The sequence below is a fragment of the Silene latifolia genome, chromosome 6 (genome assembly GCF_048544455.1).
Source record: "Silene latifolia isolate original U9 population chromosome 6, ASM4854445v1, whole genome shotgun sequence".
NCBI classification, from domain to species: domain Eukaryota; kingdom Viridiplantae; phylum Streptophyta; class Magnoliopsida; order Caryophyllales; family Caryophyllaceae; genus Silene; species Silene latifolia.
In genome coordinates, this window is record NC_133531.1 from 83,431,095 (window position 1) to 83,440,942 (window position 9,848).

Here is a 9,848-nt window from a genome sequence, read left to right on the forward strand (position 1 = left end):
AAAAAAAAAATAACCCATTGAACCAAAGCAGCATATGGCCCAAATTAAAACTTTTGCAACACAAAATGAACTTCCCAACTCAATTTCTTCATAAACTATGGAAGGTCAATATTCATCTCTTTTTCTTTCTCTTTCTCATCAAAACTTTCTTTTTCATTTCCTTTTCTTTTTCTTTTCATCTTTCTTTCTTTGTTTCATTTTTTCCAATTCATTTTTTTCCTTCTTCCTTTCTCACTTTTCTTTCACAACACAACGAGAATTAGTGATCCCGTCATCGTTAACATCACAAAAGCAGCCTAAACTCACCAAGATGGTTACTAGCTCAACAAGGTAGGCATTTTGGTATGTAGCTAGAAACAAATATGTGGTAGCATATAATAAGAAAAGCTCAATAAAAGGTGATGCATGTGAGAAATTATAACAATAGGGCTTCATGTGCAAATTATCGTAGCGTGTCTAAGAATAAGGAACAAATGCCATACTTGTGCGTTTTGATGTAACGCACACCAAGAGGAGAAACTACACACACCTAAATGAGACCGGGTAAAGATGCATCGGCCTTTTTAGAGGCTCTACCTTACCATTTATGTAGCTTACCAATGTCAAGATCAAGTCTACTTTGTCCAAAATCAATCCCTCACCCACTATGTCAAGACATCCCCATGTAAGCAAACCCGTAAAATGCGTGATTCATTAGCTTATAATAAGGGAAATGCAAGGAAATATGACATTATGCATAAGACAAAAGGGTGAACACAACAACCAACTTTTCATAAAAAAATTTATGTGGTCAAATTTGTTGTTTTTTTAGATTTCCCATAACTAGACTCACTAAATCCCTCCCCCAAGGTAGAACAACACATTGTCCTCAATGTGTAAAATAAAGAAGGACACCCAACAAGGGGAGATGGGATGACACATGCGGAAATAAAGGAAGGAAAGAAGCATACTAAAGTGTAGAAGCCTCCCCCAAGCTAGCTTGAAAATGGGGTACGGTCCAATCTAAGTAGCAAAGTACCTGCAAAAGACAAACTACAAACTAAAGCAAGCTAAATGTCTTATTGTCCTAACTATTACATCAAACCAAATGAAAATTGCAATTGTCCAAAAACTATCAATTGTCTAAAAACATAAATAAATACGAACTTTCCTAATGAATCATCCTTTGTCCTCTAAAAAGCATGACAATGCCCTTAAAAGTTGATCATATTCCTGCGCATGAGCAATATACAAGTATATCACTACTACAGACACAGGCTATAACAACGGTTAAAAACCGTTGTTATATAAAAAAGTGGACGTTGTTAAAGCGTCCGTTGTTAAAGGTTTTAACAACGGTTGGTTTTTCTAAGAAACCCGTTGTGAAAACTATTAACAACGGTTAAAAACCGTTGTCGTTACGAGACATTCGTTGTGGAAAGTGTGACTAATTTTTGGTGGGAAAGTTATAACAACGGTTACAATAGAAAAAACCGTTGTTATAACTAAAGACAACGGTTCTTTTTAATAACCGTTGTTGTTGATTTAAAAAAAATAAAAAATAAATTATATATTACTAGATGCATGCATTATTACTGCAATTCCGATGCATAATGCATTATTACTGCCAAATCCCTGCATATGAAAGGACACAATAATATATGGAATGAGAAGGGTTATAAGATTTGGCACAACTTCCTAAACATATTAATTAAAAAACAACTCAAACGACACATTACTAAGTATAAATTCATGCATTATCTCAATAACCATTCCATTATATCACTATCTCCACCCTAAACTCCAAACCCTAAATCTTTAAAACCTAATAATAAACTTCAAACTTCCTTCAACAACAATAAATGATACCATTCGTAATACATGCATTATGACCGAGTACAACAAGAGTTTCATACCTCGGTTGCTGGACATCGAGAGAAGGTACAGGAGCTACCTTGAGGACGCTCGGATCGCACTCAAGGACGCCAAAAAAATGACTTGTTAGAGCCGCAGATAGTGTAGCTATATGACGATATAGCATCTGCGGAACGAAACCTCCAAATAGCAAAGGAGGAGAGGATGAATATCATAGAAGAGAATGCATCTCTCTATGCATATCTAAGAATTGCATTTTTAGCAATGTAATAAGTTTTTTATGTATTTATATATTAATTAATTAAGTTTATGCATTCCTCTCCATCATCTTCTTCTTTGTTTTATTGTATTTAATTTGTTTTACTAGCTAATAAACGCAGAAAAACAACAGTGACAAAACTAATTAAGCGAATAATACTTAGAGAAACAACAATAATGATCGAGAAAAACACATGCAAATAAAATAATTAGAGAAACAAAATAATGATGGAGATGACAAAACCTAAAACCATAAAGCGATAGATATTTACCTGATAATTAGAGAAAGAAAGAGACGATGACAACAACAGTGACGGAGATGATAAAGCGACGATGAGAAAGAGACGATGAGAAAGAGTGTGGTTGTGTGTTTGTGTTTGTTGTGTTTGTGTTTGTGTTTGTGGCTGTAGCTGATCTGTGTTTGTGTGGTATATATTGTGGTATTTGCTTGAAAGTATTGACAACGGTTTTTACACATAAACCCGTTGTCATTAGAGAATATATTAACAACGGGTCCTTAGAAAACCGTTGTTAAAAAGTATTAACAACGGGTTTATATATAACCGTTGTAATTACTTTTCACTAATTTTGCGCCAAATTATTAACAACAGTTATAATGTATTACAGAGTAAACTGTTGTTATTAGTTTTTATATTAACAACGGTTGTGCAAGTTTAACCCGTTGTTAAAACTAATAACAACGGTTAACAGCACATAACCGTTGTAATTAAGTTTAGTAAAATTCGCGCCATCCATTCTACAACGTTTTATGGTGATTTTCGTGAATAAGCGGTGTTAAAGGGCCGTTGTGGTTGCCTGGATTTGTAGTAGTGTATGTAAGCAATTGATAAGATATAAGCATGAAAGATCAAAGGCAAGAAAGGATAAATCTTATCAAAATGACCATGAGAGATTTCAAATAGAACCATTGTACTACTCCACTCGTCAGCAAGAGATGGAGTATCATGCTTAAGACCATAAAATAAATCGTTAGTGCAAATATTATAATCATGAACGGTCTCAAATTCCATCAACCTTAAATGGGTCATGTATATCCCATGTGAAAGGATTTTCAAAGGTTTCAAATGACTCAGGCAAAACCTTATCCTTTTCATGGTAATCGGGCTTAAGATCACCCGTGGCTAGTGTGTCATCTACTACAAGGTCATTTTCTTCAACACGAGTCTCTAAATTTTCAATTGGAATTACATTAAGGGGAATTTTAATAGAAAAAGTCGGACCATTGTCATCGTCATCCAATAATTCAAATTCATTAGGGGGAGAAAACTAACATTGGGGAGGTAAAAAGGCAGAAGGAGAGAAAATAGGCTCACATGGTATCGGTTTCTTTTGAGAAAGTTGTTCCAAACGAGCCTAAACCACTTTAAGCTCCTCTTGGATACGTCACATATTGAATTGGTGTGCTACCTCCCGCAATTGACATTGGTTAGCCATGAAATCTAAGAAATTCCAAAGTTTCGGCTCGATTATGTAGTAGACACCCCCATTACTCAAGTTTATAGTCAATTCACGGGTCTCAAAATCCATGCCATCAAGCACGAGATGACCCAAGTATTCGTCATCAAGGACATGTCCAAGGGAGATGAGACCATCGCAAAAATAGTAGAACCGGGCAAGATAATCATGAAAATGCTCATCTTTGAGTTGTGGGACGAATCAATCATTCATTATGAAAGGCCAAGCTTTATTACCTACAAAATAGGCACTAAAATTACAAAGAAACCGTGAGAAGATCCCTAGGAACAAGTGTTCCCCGAGACAAAATAAAATAAGATAGAATTCAACAACTAATTACCAAACAAAACCGTACTCAACAACGGCGCCGAAATTTGATAGGATGTCGCAACCCTAATCAATGATAAATACCTTAGACACAAATGAATGTAGTAATAGGGGTCGAACACAAGGAGACATGAGTTGCTATACAAGTTGTTATTGGGTGAATTCTATCAATGTCGGTTATCGATTGGTTTGGTTGGGTTTATGAAACAATAATAATAAAGGAAGAGTCTAGGCAGGTCGGGTCACACATGCAAAATATGTAAATGCTCAAGTTAAACATAGGAGTTGATAATATAATTTAATTTTTTAGGCTTAAAGACAAACACCTCTCGGCCTTATTGTCAACCATAGAACGGGTCCTAACGAGCTCTCGCTATGGCTAGGTCATCTACTAAAACATGCTTAGTCTAATTCAATTTCGTGCCTCTCGACTTATAAAAGTGAAATAACAAATTTAATCTAAGATAGTGATCATTTATCAAAGATTAACAAAACAAAGCAAACATGTAATAGAAACTTTTAATCGATTACTATGACATCCTAATTCAACAATTGCAAAAACTATTTTGTGCATGACTTCCCTTATTCCCTAGACAAAGTAAAATACTCTTGCATAATGTAAACTAAACTAATGACAAATGATAAAGTAAACATGATAACTAACTAATAATGGAAATATCAAAGGAAATAACAAAACAATACAAGAAATAGAATTACCTCAACAAAGGAAATGAACTTGGAAATGAAGAACAAGATAGAACAAATGGAAATGACTTGTAAGTGAACTTGTAATATAAATTGAAAATGCTTAAAGAAATGTTTATAACAACTAAAGGAATGCTTAAAGGAAATCTAATATAAACTACATTTTATTCTGAAAACTAAAATTAAAGCGTGTGAAAAATGTATGCAATTGTGTGGATACAACACCCTTTATATATGACTAAGGGGAGTAACGGAAATAAGGTAAAAGGGGCTAACCCCGATCGGGGACACCACACCCCGATCGGGTCGTGATGTTTTATGATTTTTCTCTTAAATCCGTCTTTAATTGCATGAGGAATCCAATGTGAGCTATTAACCCATCTTTAATCCTCCGATTAATTACACAATGAGCATCCTAAGAGCATCCTAAACTTGGTATTATCCACATGAATTTGGACTTCTCTTTTGGGCTTTATTTTGTATGATCATTTTGCATATCAACCCAAGCTTCATACTTCTTACTCGGGCTTGGAAATTACCAAAATACCCTTCCAAGGTCATGCTTAATCTTTTTAGCCTCGTGCACTCATGTGCTTGCTACTTTGACGGAAAAAAACTACTAAAAACTTAATTTCCTACAAAACACAATGAAAACAAGCAAACACAACTAGAACATGGAATTAACTCACAAACACATTAATAGAAGTGCGATAAACAAATAAATCGAGCTAAAACAGGGGGTTAAAGTATATATAAAATGGACTTATCAAATATTAATATATTACATAATTTTTTGTGCGACACACTTTTGTTAAAAAAGTTTAATCAACATGTAATTTAGCCCAAGTGCAAAATAAGACCCTTGAAGAACATCGTTATAATTGAATTGTAAGTTTGCGGTAATTTTGGCCGGTTGATTAAACATTACATATTTGTCGGGGAGAAAATTATTCGGAGTATAATTGAAATACTAATGATGGAAAGCCTTTTTCGAGAATCGTACCACTTAAAATTTACACATTCATCTATTTATTTAGAAGTTATACAAACCATTTTAATTAAAAATAAAGATAGGTTGTGTAATGGGTTATAAAACCTATAGTAGTTTTCATTCACTAATCATCCATTTAATATCTATTGTTCATGAATTTCCAAATTACATACTGTACTATATTTCATGATTGAAAATTGTACGGAGTATTTGATTATGATGAGTATGGGCGTATGGTATGTAAAAATGAAATTAGCATCCCCTATATTAAATTGTTATTGTTGTTGTTTTGTATTCGAATAAAGTATATTTTAATTTGTGTATTTTCTTCATTCTGATGAATCGTTTGCTTTTTATTTGAACCCATACTTTTCACTTGGTTTAATTTAAATGATCTACACGTAAGAGAGTTTTAATTATTTTGTGAATATAATCACGAATTTTATCTCTAGAGAGTTAACAAAGTATAATAAGCTCCTAAAAAACAAATACTCTCTCTCTCTCTCTTTTTTTTTTTTTTTGGGGAAAACACCCATTAAAAATAGCAAAAAGCTTAAGGTGGGAAATAATTAAGCATCGTAAGTTGAATATGTGTTTAATTAATACTCCCTCCGTCATAATAGATAATTTACAATTGATTTATACATGACTATTAAGGTAAGAAGAGAGGAATGAGTATACAATTATTAAGGAAAATTAAAAGCAACTTAAAATGAGGAGAAAATGTAATGTTTCCCACCCACATGAGTTGGTTGATTTGCTGGAAAAGAAAAAGGTAAACTATTGATTGAAACACCCAAAAAAGAAGTGTAAACTATTAAGCAGGACAGATAAAGTAGAAGACATTAAGTTTTTCAGGATAATTAAGATCCTCATGCTCGAACATCGGGGTACAAAAAAAAGAAGTATGTCATTCTACTTGTACATCTGCCTAAAACGAGGCAACGGGGCCGAGATCAAAATATGAAGCCTATACCCGGGCCGTGTGCAGGGCAGGCCTGACGGGGAGAGGGATGGGTTATGCGTGTTGAGTCAAATGTAACTCGTGAGTGGGGTTGGGTTGGTCTGACCGTTGCTTTGTCCAGGTCTAGCTGATGGGGGTGGGAAATTGGGTATATGCAAGATTGTAAGGGTAGTTTGGTTATTTTCTAGTTGTTCACGTAAAAGAGTCGAAAATTAAGTTAATTAAATATCAGAATATTTAGAGCAAGTTTGACTTGCATTCTCAAAAATGAGTTTTTGGTTTTCAAACTGTTTTTACTTTTAAAAATGAGTTTTTTAATAAGCTACTTCTTGATAAAACTGTTGATGTTTAGCCTAACATTTTACAAAAAATGACTTCTCAACAAGACTTTTTACATAACCGGATGAAAAATGAATTTTTTTGTTGAAAAGTATATCAAGATGGGTCTCGATTTGTAGAGAATGAAAAAAATATGAATTAATAAGTATTAATTTTATTTTATTTTGACATGTTTACAACATACAATTTGTCATTTTTGCATTAAAATTTTTTAAAATAAAAGTAAAAGCTAGAAGCACCAAATTGGTGCTTCTACTTCTGGCTCTCGAAATTGGCTCTTGGGTTTAAAAGAAGTTGTTTTAGCTTCTTCAAAATTGATTGTTTGGCCTACTTGTGCTTATTCAGTAGAAAAGTACTTCTAAAAGTCGGGCCAAACAACACCTTAATTTTTTAAAAGTGTTTTTCAAAAATAGAAATAACAAATTGATACTTCTATTTTTATGGGCAAAAAAATGAATTTTTAGTTTCTAAGAATTTTTTTAAACTTTTAAAAAATGATATGTTTGGCCAAAAAATGTTTTTAAGTTAAAAAACACTTTTACAAATTAGACCAAAAACACACTAAATATGATGAGAGTTATTAGAGAATACTCCCTCCCATTCACAATAAACCTCCCATTTCATTTTGGCACAAATATTAAGGAAACACACTACCCCACCATATAATTAAATTTGAACCACACAAATACACTACCCCACCATACAATTAAATTTGGACCACACAAACACTTACCAAAAAAGGAAATAGGGAGGTTATTGTGAATAGACGGAAAAGGAAATAGGGAGGTTTATTTTGAATGGGAGGGAGTATATGGTAAAATATAGTAGAGGTGTTCAAATGCGAGCCTAGGCCGGACTCACGTTTAATTTTTGGCCCACAGACAAGCGGGTTAGCGGGTTCGAGACGGGTTAATGAATCAGGTCTTTATATTTTTAAATACGCAAATTGTTATATAAGACGGTCTCATACTATGAGACCAGTCCATTAACTACAAGGCCCAAAAATTATACTCCCTCTTATTCACTATATTCTTCCCTATTTCCTTATTCGGATTATTCGGGTTTTCTTCCCTATTTCCTTTTTTGGGTTGGTTTGTGTGGTCCAAATTAAATTGCATGTGGGGTAGTGTGTTTTGTGTGGTCCAAATTCATTTTCTTATTTCTTGTGCAAAAAGGAAAGGGGAAGAATATAGTGAATAAGAGGGAGTAATAATTTCCAAAAAAAAAAAAAAAAAAAAATACAATACCATCTCTCTAAAGGCCATCTCCCTCCTCCCAACTTCATCCATGTATGTCGCACAGGTACCAACTTCCACTTCAAGCACCACAGCCCATAATCCTTCATTGTAACGCCCCACGTTAATTGAAGAGGTCTAATGATAGGCTTAAATGACTAGTGCTTAAAGGGATTGAAAGTACTACTCATATCAATAAAGTGCACTTTCTTTTATGGTCATCCATGCAAAAGAACTCCACAGTTAAGCGTGCTTGACTGTGAGTAGTCTTAGGATGGGTTACCTCCAGGGAAGGTTCCCGGAATTCGCATGAGTGAGGACAAAATGCACTATAAAGGACCCATGTTGATCTGTGGGCCATGTACATAGCCTGATGAGTTATCATAAGTAACCGGGCCGAGGTGTTACATTCATCTCATAACTTCTAACCCAATTCGTATGGTAGGGCTAGGAATGAAGACCTCCACCTTAGCGTCAATCGACAACTATAGTTCGCTCTAGCTTTGTTCCTCTCAGTACGTATTTATGTTACGGCCATAATTTTTTTTTACACAAGTTACGAAACAAAAACTGGTAGTTATTACACTAAAACCATACTTCTACAATAATAAATAAAGTCTAGGCTAACAACAAGAATTAAAAACTTAAAAAGACTTAAGTTTTCATAACAATTATATGAAATTTTCAAGTCAAAATTATGAGTTTCAAGGGTTAAACCCTTAAAATAGTAATTTGCATAAAGATTTTGAGTTCAATTAAACCTCAATTTTTAATGTAAAATGATTGGTTTCCAACATAAAACCAAAAATAATTCAAGTTAAAGCTTGAAAATGCTAAATTTTAATCTTAAAATATGGAGTTTTTAAAATTAAATTCCAAACCTAATTATTGAGTTGTTGATAGAAAATGTCAATTCGAGTCATTGGCGTTATTCTTCGTTTTGTCCGATTGATCGCTGGACATGAGGTGTTGGTTCGTCGCTTATGGCCTATGGATGACAACGTTTAGGAGGGAATCATTGTGGTAGGAAAGTGGGTAACCGTATTTTATATGTACTATATAAGATTGTAGGGAAGACAGGAAGAGGTTTGTAGCAGATTAACATTATTATATCGGTGTTGCTCTTTCACATACGCCTTTTACTCTTTTACATACTTTTTTTTCATAAAGTTTCCATCCTCCACCCTTTTTCCTAAATCTAAACAAATTAGGTTTTTTATATACCATTTTCCCTAAAATGAAAACCTAATTCTTCTAAAACTTGAACAATGAATTACAATTCTTCAAATTCTTCAATTAATGAAGTAATACGAGTACTAATTTGTTTAGCAATTATTAAGAACTTGTTCATGTTCATTGTTTATTAATTATTTTGTCTTAAAATTAGTGTTTATAATCACACTAAAAGTTCTTTAATTATGTTGATGGCGGAAGCCATGGTGGTTTGTTTGATGGACTGTGGTGTTCGGGGCAGGGGCATGGTGGACGACGGTGGTCGGAGCAGGGATATGGTGCATGACGGTGGTGATCGGAGCAGAGAAGGGGAGTGCGGGGGAAGGGGAGTGCGAGGAAGGGGTGGGCTGTGAAAGAGTAAAAGGCGTATGTGAAAGAGCAATACCCTATTATATTTAGTTTTGATTTATTGTTGGGTTAACTCTTCAGTTGGGCCCGTCCCGTCCTATGATATAGGACGACCCTA